Source organism: Aedes albopictus, chromosome 3, assembly GCF_035046485.1.
Source record: "Aedes albopictus strain Foshan chromosome 3, AalbF5, whole genome shotgun sequence".
Classification (NCBI taxonomy): domain Eukaryota; kingdom Metazoa; phylum Arthropoda; class Insecta; order Diptera; family Culicidae; genus Aedes; species Aedes albopictus.
The window spans coordinates 31,158,984-31,173,493 of record NC_085138.1 but is presented as its reverse complement, the minus strand read 5'-3'; positions in this window follow the sequence as shown (position 1 = coordinate 31,173,493).

Here is a 14,510-nt window from a genome sequence, read left to right as displayed (position 1 = left end):
TAGGAGCCATCACACCTCTCGTCTTGGCCATAACGATCCTGTAGGCGTCACCCCACGGGTTCGTATTGGCACTCTGACAGAGACCCTCAAAGCAGGCCTTTTTGCTTGCTCTTATCTCGGTCTTAAGCGCGGCTTTTGCAGCGGCGAACACCACCCGCCGTTCGTTTCGCTCTTCCTCTGATCGTGCTCGCTGCATCCGCCGCCTAGCCCTTAGGCAGGCGCGGCGCAGGTCCGCAATCGCGTCGGTCCACCAGTAAGCCGGTGGCCTCCCATTTCTAGGGTGGACTCGCCTAGGCATGGTCGCATCACACGCACGTGAGAGCACCGCTACCAGCTCGTCGCCGTCTAAACCGATTAAGTTTCGCTCACGGCGGAGCGCCTCCCTAAATACCCCTTCGTCAAAGTATGATGTCTTCCACCTGCGAGGGCTTGGCCTTAGCCTAGCCGCCTCTTCTTCTATCCGCTGTCTGCTGTTATTGTAGTCGATACTGTAGCGAACCGCCAGGTGGTCGCTGTGAGTGTAGCCATCATCTACTCTCCAGTTCGAACTACTTGTTAGGCCAGGACTACAAAAGGTCACGTCAATAATTGACTCCGCTCCGTTTCGACTAAAGGTACTCTTGGTACCGACATTAGCCAAGTCGACATCTAAGATGGCCAGTGTTTCTAGCAGGATCTGACCCCGCTGGTTCGTGAAACAGCTTCCCCATTCCACGGCCCAGGCATTAAAGTCGCCCGCTATTACCACCGGCCTTCGCCCTGTTAGCACGGTCGTTAAGCGGTCCAGCATTTGCGTGAACTGCTCGATCGGCCACCGCGGAGGCGCATAACAGCTACAGAAGAAGACCCCGTTTACTTTGGCGACCACGAAGCCCTCATAGGTAGTAGACACCAACTCCTGAACGGGGTATTTACCCGTCGTCCATATCGCCGCCATTTTTCTGGTCCCATCCGCGACCCAGTTGCCGTTGCCGGCGGGTACTCGGTATGGGTCCGAAATGATGGCGATATCCGTCTCCCACTCAGAAACCGCCTGACAAAGCAGTTGCTGAGCCGCATCACAGTGGTTCAGGTTCAGCTGCGTTACCTGCACTGTGATTTGTTGTTCACTGCGGCTTTCTTGAAGGCCGGGCACCTTGGACCACCCATCGGATGTCTGTTGTTCGAGGATTTCCCGGTACAGATCATGCAGATGGGCGGACTCGTGCAGCTTTGGGCCTTATGACCTTCAGCGCCGCATCGCCTACACAGTTTGCGCCTGTCGGGGCCTTTGCAGTCCCACGACTTGTGTCCTGGTTCCAGACACCTGAAGCAAACCTCTGGTGGCTCGTGGAATGTCAGGTGACATACACACCAACCCACCTTTATGCTCCCTACTTTAACGGACTTTTTGACGTCCGCCACAGGTAGCTGAACCAAAGCTATCTGTGTCCCTGCTGGCCCTTTCCGTAGCTTAACGGCTGCGGCGGCCACCTGCACATCGCACTGTTGCCGCAGTGCCGTGACGAGCTCTTCCACTTCGGTGATCTCATCGATGTCCTTGACCTTCAGAGTCGCCTCATGTGTCAGAGCCCTCACCTGCACACCCTCACCAAGGACCTCTTCTGCCAGCCTCTTATAGGGGGCTGTCCATAAACCACGTGGTCATGAGGGGGGGGGGGGGGGGGGTTTCGGCCGATGACCTTTTTGTATGGACAAATAAAAATTTTTGTATGGACTAATGACCACGCGGGGGGGGGGGGGGGTTGAAAAGTCCCAAAGAAATGACCACGTGGTTTATGGACAGCCCCTAGGCGGCGCCCTTGTGCTCCTTCTGGCGCTTCAGCTCCAGGATCATCTCGCCCGTACGAGTACGTCTAATACTGCGTACGTCGGCTCCAAGACCCTCAAGCTTGGCGTCGCTTCGCATCATCTTCAAGACGTCCGAGTACTTGGACTGTTCCGTCTTGATGACGATAGAGTCGCCTTTCTCGCGCTTGGCACCTGCCCTCCTACGCCTTGGCTTGGCGTCCTGCGCTACTACCTGCGGATTCGCCTTCTTCTTCCTCTTCCGCTCTACCTTCGTCCAAGGGGGGTCCTCCCCTTGGATCGCCCTACTCTGTGGCTGTTGAGGGCCCACTAGCGGTCGCAACCCTTTGTTCCCATCGTTCCGGGACGGGCCAGCCTTTTCAGGCCCACCCTTCCCAGCTTTCCGGGAACCCTGGCTGGGGTCCGACCTTCCGGCATTATTACCGACTTTCGGGGTAATGATTCGCCTGGCCTTGCGGGCACCGCCAGACAGCTCCTCGCCTGACGGTTGCCTCGCCCGCTTCTGCGATTGCTTGCCCCGTTTGTCGCGAGCAGTCGCTTCCGCCTTATTCGGACTTCCTGCGAAGGAGAAGGCCTCCGTTTGGGTAAACTTCGGCACTTTCTCATTTGCAGGCTCCGCTGCTGCAGCAGTCAGCAACGCGAGTGCCGCGTGCTCCTGCTTGGCATCGTCGATCGACGCCCTAAGTCGAAGCAAGGCCGTTTTCAGGTCCTTGCTTATGTTCGACTTAGTGGACGCAAAGTCGATGATTTTGCCAAGCTGCTGCTCAGCCGCCTCTATTGCGGACCGTCCTTTGGATCCTCGGTTGACGGCCCTCAACAACCACGCTCCGTCCATAACCTCCACCGGCTGGCTTGCCGGGAAGTGGACTGGAGCACCCACGCTTGAGCTGCGTACGCAACTCCCAGCGCCTATCTCCTCACTTCTCCTTGTCGGAGATCTCATCAACCCGCTTCTTGCGAAGGGGTTGATCCCACCACTATTTCCACCTAGATTCTGATTTCTATTTGACTTCATGATTAAATCCCACGAGTAGCACGGGAAAGAATGTCCACCACGCCAGAGCCCTGCATTAACGCGGTAAGGGACAGCTTACTGTGGGGGGTGCCCAGGTACCCCACAGGCTCCGTTAAAGATCGAGCATCTTTTTCACCCCCTCGATCACTCATTCCTCAGCACGGGTCGCTTGACACCTTGAATTCGGGTTAGTAGTCCTATTCTTAGCCGGCGACTACGCGGCTGACTCGCAAGCGGGGGGGTGCGTCAGGCCCCAGGACTTTCGTCCCTGCTGCCCCGGGTGTGTGTGTGTGTGTGTGTGTGTGTGTGTGTGTGTGTGTGTGTGTGTATGTGTGTATATGTACAAAAAAAACTCACATCACTTTTTGGCAGTAAACCTCAACCGATTTTAATGACCGACGGTTCATTCGACGCGGAATCCGGTCCCATTTTCCCTATTGAAAATGGTTCGGATCGGTCCAGCCGTATGTAACAAACACATATATTCGACACATCAAACTGCGGCATTTTCGATTACCTGATAGACAGTTAGAAAGAAAACAGTCTCAGACCATATCTGAACCGTGTGTTCCGGAACCGGTTCCGGGTGTCCCGCCGGAAGTGGCCAAATATAAAAGTGAACCAAATCCATGCATGCGACATAACAAAGCGCGGCTTTTTTGAAAACCTAATGAAAGCTGGTAAGAAAATAGTCTCAGACCATATCTGTACCGGTAGTGTTCCAGAATCGGTTCCGGATGTCTCGCTGGAAGTGGTCGAATATAAAAATAATCCAAAACTATGCATGCGATACATCAAATCGCGGCAATTTGATAACCTGATGAACAGTTAGCAAAAAAACAGTCTCAGACCATATCTGAACCGGTGGTGTTCCGGAACCGGTTCCGGATGTCCCGCTGGAGGTGGCCAGATATAAAAGTGAATCAAATATATGCATGCGATACATCAAATTGCGACAATTTCGATAACCTGATGAACAGTTAGCATTAAAACAGTCTCCAACCATATCTAAACCGGTTCCGGATGCCCCGCCGGAAAAGGTCAAATATAAAAATGAATCAAAACCATGCATGCGACATATCTAAGTGCGACTTTTTTTATAACCTTTTGAAAGCTGGCAAGAAAATAGTATCAGACCATATCTGAACCGGTAGTGTTTCGGAACCGGTTCCGGGTGTCCCGCCGGAAGTGGCCGTATATGGAGGTAAACAAAACTTATGCATGCGGCACATCAAATCACGGCATTTCCGACAACCTTGCCGACAACTTGATGACCGCTTATCAAGGAAGTAGGCTAAGACCACATTAGGGACTGTCAGTAGTGCCGAAAATAGTTCCCTCCAAAAAAGGCTAAACATAAAATTGAACCAAACCCATGCATGTGACACAGCGCGGCTTTTTTGATAACCGTATAAACGTTAGCAAGCAAATAGGCTCAGACTATTTTAGAGATGTAATAAACACACTTGACTGTTCAGATGACTAAATAACAATGCCTTTATTTCATGCTTTTTCCTGTCAGTCTTCCAGGCACAGCCTACTCTCACCAGTGATATTCCGCTATACTACATCTCTCCTTTTTCCCAATGAATTTAAAAACAATGATCAAATGAATAACCATAATAAGAATATTCCCCCATAACATTTGACTCCTAAGATTTCCTCATGAATAAACATATTTTCAATGTCCTGACTTAATCGAATAAACATGTCTTGACTTCAGCACTGACGAATATTGCCTCCAATGGAAATAGTTTGGGTGAACTTCCACGAACAGCGCCATCCATCTTCTCCGTCATTAAGTGTATCTATATTTAGTGGGGAATATACTTGAATTTGTTTTTATTTTTATATTTTTAAAGATATCCATACTTAGCTCTTTTAAACAGCCATTCTCTTCTCTTTTTCCACAGATGGAATAATCTTACCTAAATCTTGATCAATGAAGGATTCACGATGCTTCATTTACCGTCTATATATATACCTCACATCTATGGTAGCTGTGGCACACTAAAATACATTGGTTGTTATTCCTAAATGAAATTGAAAAATATATATATATATGTTGGTATTAATATTTTTCACATCTGGACTTGAGTTTCTTATACTTCCTCGCGGTCTAAGTTTACTGAGATGTGTCTCCTGCATTTGGTCTTGTTTTTACATATTTAATTGTAGACTGAACTGCACTTTACTTTATATTTCCCTTTACCATAGATGGACTGAGGTTTCCTCACCCCCTACATCTCACGGTAGACCGGACTTCTATATAGACTGAGATGAATCTCGTTCATTTCGTCTTTTGTATTGCAGACTGAAACTTTATGTTTCCTTTGCATATCCCTTTACCACAGATGGACTGAAGTTGAACTTCCTACATCTCGAAGTAGACCGGATTGCTAGATGGACTAAGACGAATCTTCTACATCTGGTCTTTTTTAACGCAGACTGAAACCTTGAGTTTCCTTTGCACATCCCTTTACCATAGATGGACTGAGGATTCACCTCCCACATCTCATGGTAGACTGGATTGCCAAATGGACTGAGATGAATCTCCTTCATCTGGTCTTTTTATCGCAGACTGACACCTTATGTTTCCTTTGCACATCCCTTCACCATAGATGGACTGAGGATTCACCTCCTACATCTCATGGTAGACTGGACCGTCAAATGGACTGAGACAAATCTCCTTCATTTGGTCTTTTTCATTGCAGATTAAAATTTTAAGTTTCCTTTTCACATCCCTTTACCACAGATGGACTGAAGATCGACTTCCTGCATCTTATGGTAGACTGGATTTATGCCAAATGGACTAAGATTGCTCTTCTTCATTTGATCTTGAATAGACTTGTTTTCTTACAGATAATATTAACTTAGCAGAATATCGAAATTCCCTACGTTTTTTCTTGGAATCAGATTGAAGTTTCGTAAACCTCCTACAACTAATCCTTTCATCATTAGTGTGATTTTCGTGAACTTCTACGAAATCACAAATGAACCAGGATTTACAGTCCCTTTTTTTTTTTTCTTCAAATAGCACATGTTTTTAATCTACTAGTTGAACATGTGCATGAGTAAAAAGTCACAAGATACTGGGGAAATTGAAGTGTAGTTGACTCATTTTCACAATTCTCTCAAACGGAATCACTGTTTCCTTTTGAAACTCTCTTAAAACAATGACACGAGCCACTTACTTCCTTATCCTTCTTCATACATTGCCTGACAGTCATCCCGCCGACGAAAACACGCTTTGAATACTAATGCAGGATTAAGGATTTACAGGTCAAAGCAATCTACTTTTCAGATCCATCTCTAGACAAACTGTCACTGTTTGACAACTTGGAGAATTTTTTTTTCCAATTCAGATTGCCCAGATTATTTGATGAAGAAACAATCCAACAATAATACGGCTTTCCTCGTATGAACCACTTTGGTATCTGTACTACAACTACGTCGGTGCTACAACAATATCATTTTCTCTCATAATTCTCCCAGCATTTGCATTGTATTCATTCTCTTGAACAATAATGTACTTTTCGTTCTATTCTCAGGGTACATTCCCGTTTTACGGCTTTTCAAATCATTTTTTTTTAGTCCAAAAGCTTTTACACAAACAACTACATTTTACTAATAATGCAGCATCTATGAATAAACTCAGTGCAAACGAGAAAAGCGCGCTCTTATTCAATTAAAATCTCCGCACATTTTCAATAAGCAAAAATATATTATCCAAGCGAAAATAATGTTGTAGGTCGTACCTGAATCCATCGATATTCCATTTAAGGCACCACCACATCGCTCTTGTCTCATACCTCTATGAATATCAAAATTGTTCCTTCCACCAACAAGAAATGCTCCTCGGCTTCGATTCACGTCCTAATCGCCATCTACCTTGCTAAACCAATGATCATACAGCAAGGTCCCCGCGTTGCATCCAGTTAATGTGGTCCATTCCGTCCCACTTTCGTTCTTTTCATGATCTGGCTTCTTCCTGCACGTGTTCCGATAGATCCTCGTCGCCAATGTAATAAACACACTTGACTGTTCAGATGACTAAATAACAATGCCTTTATTTCATGCTTTTTCCTGTCAGTCTTCCAGGCACAGCCTACTCTCACCAGTGATATTCCGCTATACTACAAGAGACTGCCGGTAGTGACCGCAAACGGTTTCGGGCCGGAAGTGAAACCAAACCCATGCATGCGATACCTCAAATCACGGCTTTTTAGGTAACATGATGAACAGTTGCAAGAAAATAGACGCAAGCCATATCAGTGTGATGCAGAACTGGTTCCGGGTGTCCCGCCAGAAATGGTCAAATGTAAAAAAAAAACAATACATGCGACAAACAATGACTTCCCAAGTAACAATTCCATCGCTGATTGGTTTTGTTTGATTTTTATTAATGTTTTATTACAGCAATAATTAAAACTCACAGTTTTATGACTGCTTTTAAGAAAACCATTGATAAAATGTTTTATAGTATACTTGAAGATATCCATAAAGACAGATTTTAAGAGTAAACAAAACTTTCCGATATGTAAACCTTCTGGCAATCATTATTACCGCAATAAAACTGTTAAAAACTCTCAACAGATGGCGATCCGTTCGATTAGTAACGACATCTGTTGGTAGAAAAGCAGAAACTACGACACTGCTAGGTTTATTGCGGTCATCATAAAAGTAAACCTGCTTTCGTTTTATTTTCGCTGATTATGGTCGTCGCCATATTGAAGAATCAACTTACGTGAATGAAAAATAGTTAATTTTGCTTAAATTAGCAATGAATTGATAGTTTGCCACCATTTTCATAACATGCTCACATAAATAAACTCTCTCTGCTGAGTTTTCTTGCGATTCGGGATAGTTTTACAAAATTCACAAATTGATTTATTTTACTCCAAAATGATAATATTCACTATTTTCGAAACGCATCAATTTTATGATTCTGCAACCCCAATATTCACGGTAAATTCGAATGCGCATAAGCCTACCAGCACAATAACTACTAAAATACTACTTTGAAATAATCGCTTTCTACTTACGAATAATGTATCCTCCTGAACTTTACGTGCCGTCGAAGAAGCTTCTCTGCATCTTGAGCTGTCATAGTTTTTGTTGAAAAAAAAAAACAACAACAATCGAGAATGGGAAATATTTCAACTAGGTTTTAAAACGGGTTTATTGCTACTCCTAATGCGGTTTGCAAAACCTCTCCGAGAGTGGTCCACTTAGCCGGAAGATACGCTTAAAGAGGTTATCAAGAGGTTTTGATGTATGATTCAGTTTTATTGCAAGTTTTATAAAATTGGTCATGAAGATCTCTTGTAGAGCCGAACAAAACTTAAAATGTTACTTGGGATTATTCAGTAACATGATAAATGGTTAGCCAGTTAATAATCTCAGACCATATTTTGGAGAACCGGTAGTGTTCCAAAACGGGTGACGAGACGAGCACACTAAAATCCCAAATTTCTCCTCGGTAATAATTTTTACTGAGTCTAAACTGTAAAAGTAAATTTTTACTGAGGAACCAGTAAATTGCTATAAAAATAACCGATGTCAGTAATTAATTTTACCGATCTCTCAGCAAGATAAAATATTTTTACAAACTTCAGTATTAACATATACCAATTAAGATTGTTATTGCATTACTCGGTACTTTTAGTGAGCTCCTCGCCGAGCTCAGTGATTAAGAGTACCGTTCAATCAGTAAAAAAGTACTGAATACTCTTCAAAACGAGGTCTCAGTTCCTGGCTCCCGGAGTGCATGTGTAACGCCATTTGTATTTTCAAGCGACAGTGTGGTGAGTGCGAAACGGTGAAAATTCATAAAAAAAACAGTTTCATGGACAAAAAACTTGGTTGAAGGTGAAATTCAGGTATGTTTGTTACTTTTGTACCTACTCATCGCATTTGTAAAATGTTTTCTCTAAATTTTAGGTCACAAAAAGCACTGCAGCATTCAATTCTGGAGCTCGATTTGAATAGGTCGTATGTGCTTTTGTCGATATAAAATTCGATCAGTTTATTTTAGTCATTGTAGCAATATGGCAGATATTTTGCAAACTTTTAATGATGGAACAGAAAGCCTGTTTTGTGAGGATTCTGCTGTATGTATAAACTTTGCTAAATTACAACGGTTTTCGCTATAATAAGCGAATCCAACTGATCGAATTTTTAATCGACAAAAGCACATACGACCTATTCAAATCGAGCTCCAGAATTGTTTTTCCCATCTCCGGAGTTCCTAAGCGTTACGGAAGTCAGTGCTTTTGATGATTTTATGATGGGGCATTGTAGCACTCCTGTGTGGACGGTTTTTCTTCGCATGATGGCAGCAGTGGCTTCCGTCACATACACATGCTCTGGGATTTTTTCATCTAATTTCATACCATCATAAATGTTTTGAATAAAAAAATGACATTTCATTCTTAATTTTGATTTAGTTGATTCCCCGGTAAAAAAAGGAAAAATCGTAAAAAAAACTACTGAAACTCTCCGTATGCAAAAAAAAAAAACAAAAAAAAAGTTTACTGATTACTCGGCATTCCCGTTACAAAGTATTCAGCATTTTTTTGACGAACAGCTCAGTAATTTTTGACATTTTGACAAGCATAGCATATTACCGAGTAATCGGTAGTTGATATCTATTACCGAGGTGACTACCGAGAGCTCAGCTGTTGAGAATTCGGTAATTCGATAACCGAGCCCGGTAATAAAAGCTTAGTGTGAGTAACCCGCCGGAAGTGATAAAATATAGAATCAAACCAAAGCGGCGTTTTTGATAATCTGATGAACGGTTAACAAAAAAATCTGGAGCTCGATTTGAATAGGTCGTATGTGCTTTTGTCGATATAAAATTCGATCAGTTTATTTTAGTCATTGTAGCAATATGGCAGATATTTTGCAAACTTTCAATGATGGAACAGAAAGCCTGTTTTGTGAGGGATCTGCTGTTTGTATCAACTTTGCTCAATTTCAACGGTTTTCGCTATTATGAGCGAATCCAACTGATCGAATTTTTAATCGACAAAAGCACATACGACCTATTCAAATCGAGCTCCAGAAATAGTCTTAGGCCACATCTAAAACTAGTACTTAATAGTATTTCGGAATCGGTTGCGGGTGTTCCATCAAAAGTGATTAAATAAAGGTGGACCAAAATCATGCATGTGGCACATAAAATCGCGACTTCCTCAAAAATTTGCCGAACGGTTAGCAAGAAAAGGTAACCCGATGAACAGCTGACAAGAATATAGTCTCAGACCATATTTGGGACAACTGTAATCGGTTCCAGGTGTCCCGCCGGAAGTGGTCAAACGTAAAATTGAACAAAACCCATGCAAGCTGCACATCAAATAGCGGAATTATAAAAGTGAACAGAATAAACGTCTAAGCGATAAATCAAATCGTAGCTTTTTTGGCAGCCTATAAACGTAGGGTATGATTATAAGTGAAGAAATGGGCAAAGTCTTCATATATGAACACGATTGTGACCAAAGCGATCTCATCAAAAATTATTATTCTAAAATTTAGTCTGTCAACACCGATCAAAGTTATTTCAATCTTCAATCTCCTTTTGCTTCCAAAATTACTGCTCATTACGATTGAAATTTTTCTTTGTAAGGAGTTCAAATTTAACATGGTGTTACCAATGATAATAATATTTAGCCTAAAGTGTGCTGAAAAAAACTTTGTCGAAAATCATAAAGTGATCTGTGATTGTGAATAAAGTTAACCTTTTTCATGCATTATATGCCGCTCACCCCGATGCCGTAGTGCATGGAATGGGGTCATAATGACCCCAATGCACGACTAGGGTTAAGGTGGTAGAGCAGTAAACTGAGAGGTCTGATATTGTTTAGCTCTGTTTTGCTGTTATCGGAATATGTACCATCAATAAGTTTCCCAAATTGATGATGGCCTCGCCAAAAATGTTGTTTTTCTATATGAAGAATTCAGGAACATTTTGGCTTACGTCTATGGAAAGATCATGAGTACATATTCGACGAGAAAGGCGGTGATAGTGCCTAGGTGGATGAATCTGTGTTTTTTTTTTTATTAGGTTTCCCTTTTGTGACGAATCAGCACAATTGTGCTATTCAGCATTAATAATTTTGCAGATGATGATGTACCTGGGCTTAGTAGTGGAATACCAGTAAATAAAATGAAAATCGAGTGAAGTACTGTTCCTTTTTATTCCACAAAGACTTTGCATCTTTTTACAGATACGTATTTCGACTTCAACTGTAAGGTCGTCTTCAGTGTTTTGTCGAGTCAAATACCTTCAGATTATTTCATAAAATTTATCAGGGTTTAGTACAGTTACTTCGGAGATTCCTACTAAAAATTTCTCCAAAAAATTCCTTCGAAGATTCATATGAACATCCAATAAGGAATTCCCCAGCAGTTCTTTCAAGGATTCTTATGGGAGGCGCTTCAGAGAATAGCCTAGAAATTCCTTAAGGGATTCCTTCTGAAGTTCAAGAATTTCTGCAGGGTTTCATTCAGAAATTCCTCTAGGAGTCCCTGGTATCCCTAGTAGTTCCTTCAGAGATTTTTCCTGGAGGATTCAGGAATGCCTTAAGCATTTTTTATCAGATGTCTCCTAAAATATTTCCACAAGAGTTCCTCCAGATAATATTCCAGGAATGTTCAGGGATAATTCCAGGAGTTCAATTTGGGATTCCTCCTGAAGTTCGTTTAGGAATTCATATAGCAGATTTGGAGATTTTTCTCCTTTTCATATTATTCTTGGAGTTCCTTCAGGGATTTCTTCTGGAGTACCTTCGGGAATTCCTACAGGAATTCCATCATGGATTAGTCCTGGTGTTTCTTCAGAGGTTCTTCAAGGATTTTAAGGGGGGATTTTCCATTGGAAGTTCCCCGTGGAATTCTTTCAGGGATTTCTGTAGAATTTCTTTCACAGATTCTTCCAAGAGGATGCAATGATACCTCCAGGAGTAGAAGTGATTCTTTCAGAACTTTCTTTAGAGATTCCTCCGGAAGTTCCTTCAGGTGTTCTTCCACGAGTTCTATCAGGGATCACTCCTAAGATTTTTACTGGGATTTTCCAGGAGTGATATCAGGGATTTCTCTATAGGTTTTTTGACGGATTTTTTCTAGGAATTATTTACAGCTTTTCTTTAGGAATGTAGTCAAGAATGTTTCAGAATTTTCTTGAAAGATCTTTCATTAAGTTTCTTTGATAATTCCTGCTGGATTTTATTCAGGGAATTCTCCAGGTTTAAAACTAAAATTCTTTCGGGGATTCATCCTTAAAATCCTTCGAGGATTACTTTTGGAAATCCTTTGAGTACTCTTCCAGGATATTCTTCGGGGAGTTCTTCTGGAAATATTTCGCGGATTTCTCCAGAAATTTCTTTGGAACTTTCTCCTAAAAAAACTTTAGGGAACTCTTCTGGATATTCTTTGGGGATTCCTGGAATTCATCATGGAATTTCTTCGGGGATTTCTCCCTGATTCTCTGAGATTTCTCCAGGAATTTGTGCAGGGATCTCACAAGGAGAGATGCAGAGATTTCTGCAGAAGTTCCTTCAAGGATTCAAACAGCAGTGCCTGCCGGAATCAGTTCAGGAGTTCCATCAGGGATCCTTTTCGATTTCTTTCAAAAGTTCTCCTGGAGTTCCTTCAGGAGTTCCTGAATCAGTTCCTTCCATGTTCCTCCTTGCTCGGGGATATCTCCTGGAAATACTTCGCAGATTGATTAATCTTAAGAATGAGACCTTCGCATTAGCATTAGTTTTAAGAAATTCGTTCAAATTTGTAGATGGTACAGTCCTAGACCACTGTTATGATGGTTGCCTTCTTTCTGTCCGTTACTTAAGCATCCATGTAAAACCCACTGAGGTAATATATATGTATATTTATGTATATAAAGGCGCAAAAAAAACGAAAAACGATTTTTTGGATATGTGGAGAACTAATGTCATATTTGTATTTGTATTTGGACTATAGGCTGCAAGCCCGTTACCCTACTTAGAGACTAGATAAAACATTCTTCTTTATATTCTCCATTGATTTCTTAAAAATACCTTAATCTTAATCTATCTTGAATCATTTCTGTAGTCATGTTAAGAGAAATTACATCTTGTAGTCCGTTGAAATCATTCATGAATCTTACAGTAGGGTCATGTTGCGTATAATTTCTCGACCGCAATGGAGGATCGAATACCCATCTCTGGCGAAGTGACACTGGTCTGTTGTTGAATCTGAGTCGGTCGTACAGGAAAGGACTCTTTGTTCGTCCGCTTAGGATATTACCGAAGAACACAATATCGGTGCACAATGTCTGCTACTGATGGTATCCGGGTCAACGAGACAGCAAAGATCTTCGCAACGAGAAAGTTATGGTGCGGTTCATCCTGAGATTCTCCGTATGTTTGCCAGAATGCAAAAAGATTCTAAAGATCATACAGTTGATTATATTAAATTCAAGAGGGTACTATGTATACAATTTCATCAGAAGAAAAACTTATTTTCATGATTGTGAAAAAGCCATTGTGTAGTGACACGTTAAAAGGCTTTAATCAAGCCAATTATGGACTAACCACTACAAAACGTTCAGTCAATCAAATTCAGAGCCAGATAATGTTACATCATGTAGACATTATGTGGACGACAGACCAGTTAGTAGCACTACTAGAGGACTCACCGAGCTCCCTTCTATCCATCACATTGCTGATAGCACCGAAGGCTAACAAATCGAAAGCACTCCAACCGACAATCAATCAAAATCTGTAGTTCACAATCATTGACACCGGCCGGCCGGCTGAATTTTCATTTCAGCGATTGCTCTTGGTGATGGTGTTGTAAAGTACCAATCACTACATCATCATCACCATTGTATCTACACTCTACAGTACCTAGCTTTTGTCGGCTTTTGTTATTATTAAAGGATTAGCACTCATTTCCATGTTATCATTTAATCAATCTACTTGGAAAACAATTGTTTCGTCACTTCCCCCTCCTCGCCCCAAAGCAGTTTTCTAGTAATTGCGATTGGCGAAGATCATCTGCAGCAGCTCTGGGGCGTCGTCATCGATCATCGCACGGTGGTGCGAACGCATCTCACTCTCATTACGCTTTTCACCTTCTTGTTCAACTGCTCACGTCAGGTACCTAGGGTGATGGGCGAAACAGTTGCATTTGATTTTCCCACCCAAAGCGATTGAATTGAATTTGCACCGCTCCGCGTCGCGCCATGGGAGTAATTTGCTCCAGTTCATGCACTGACTGGTACATACCTACACACGCCACGCGGCGTAGCGTTGCTCACCTGTGCGGGACGGAACTGTCGATCAACAGCAGCAGCGAACGACGACGACGAACATTGATGATTTGCATGACGTGAGGGCGCTGACGATGCTCACCGGGGGCTTGGGGTGACCACAGCAGGGGTAGACTGGCGTGCGCATTATGCGTGCGTGGGGCAGCTGATTTGATTGATTTCGGGGGGAGAAGGTCGGTGATTGCGCGAGAGGGTGTATCATCGACGATTCAGGCTAATTGGTCAACCCGTGGTGGGGCGGTGGTGGAGGAGGGAAGCGCACGCATCTCACACCCCCTGTGAATTCTGGATTACTGGAAGTTGGTAGGGAAATAATTTTACATTGTTCAATGTTAAGTAAATCGGAAAGTGAACCGCCCAGTTGAGAGAACT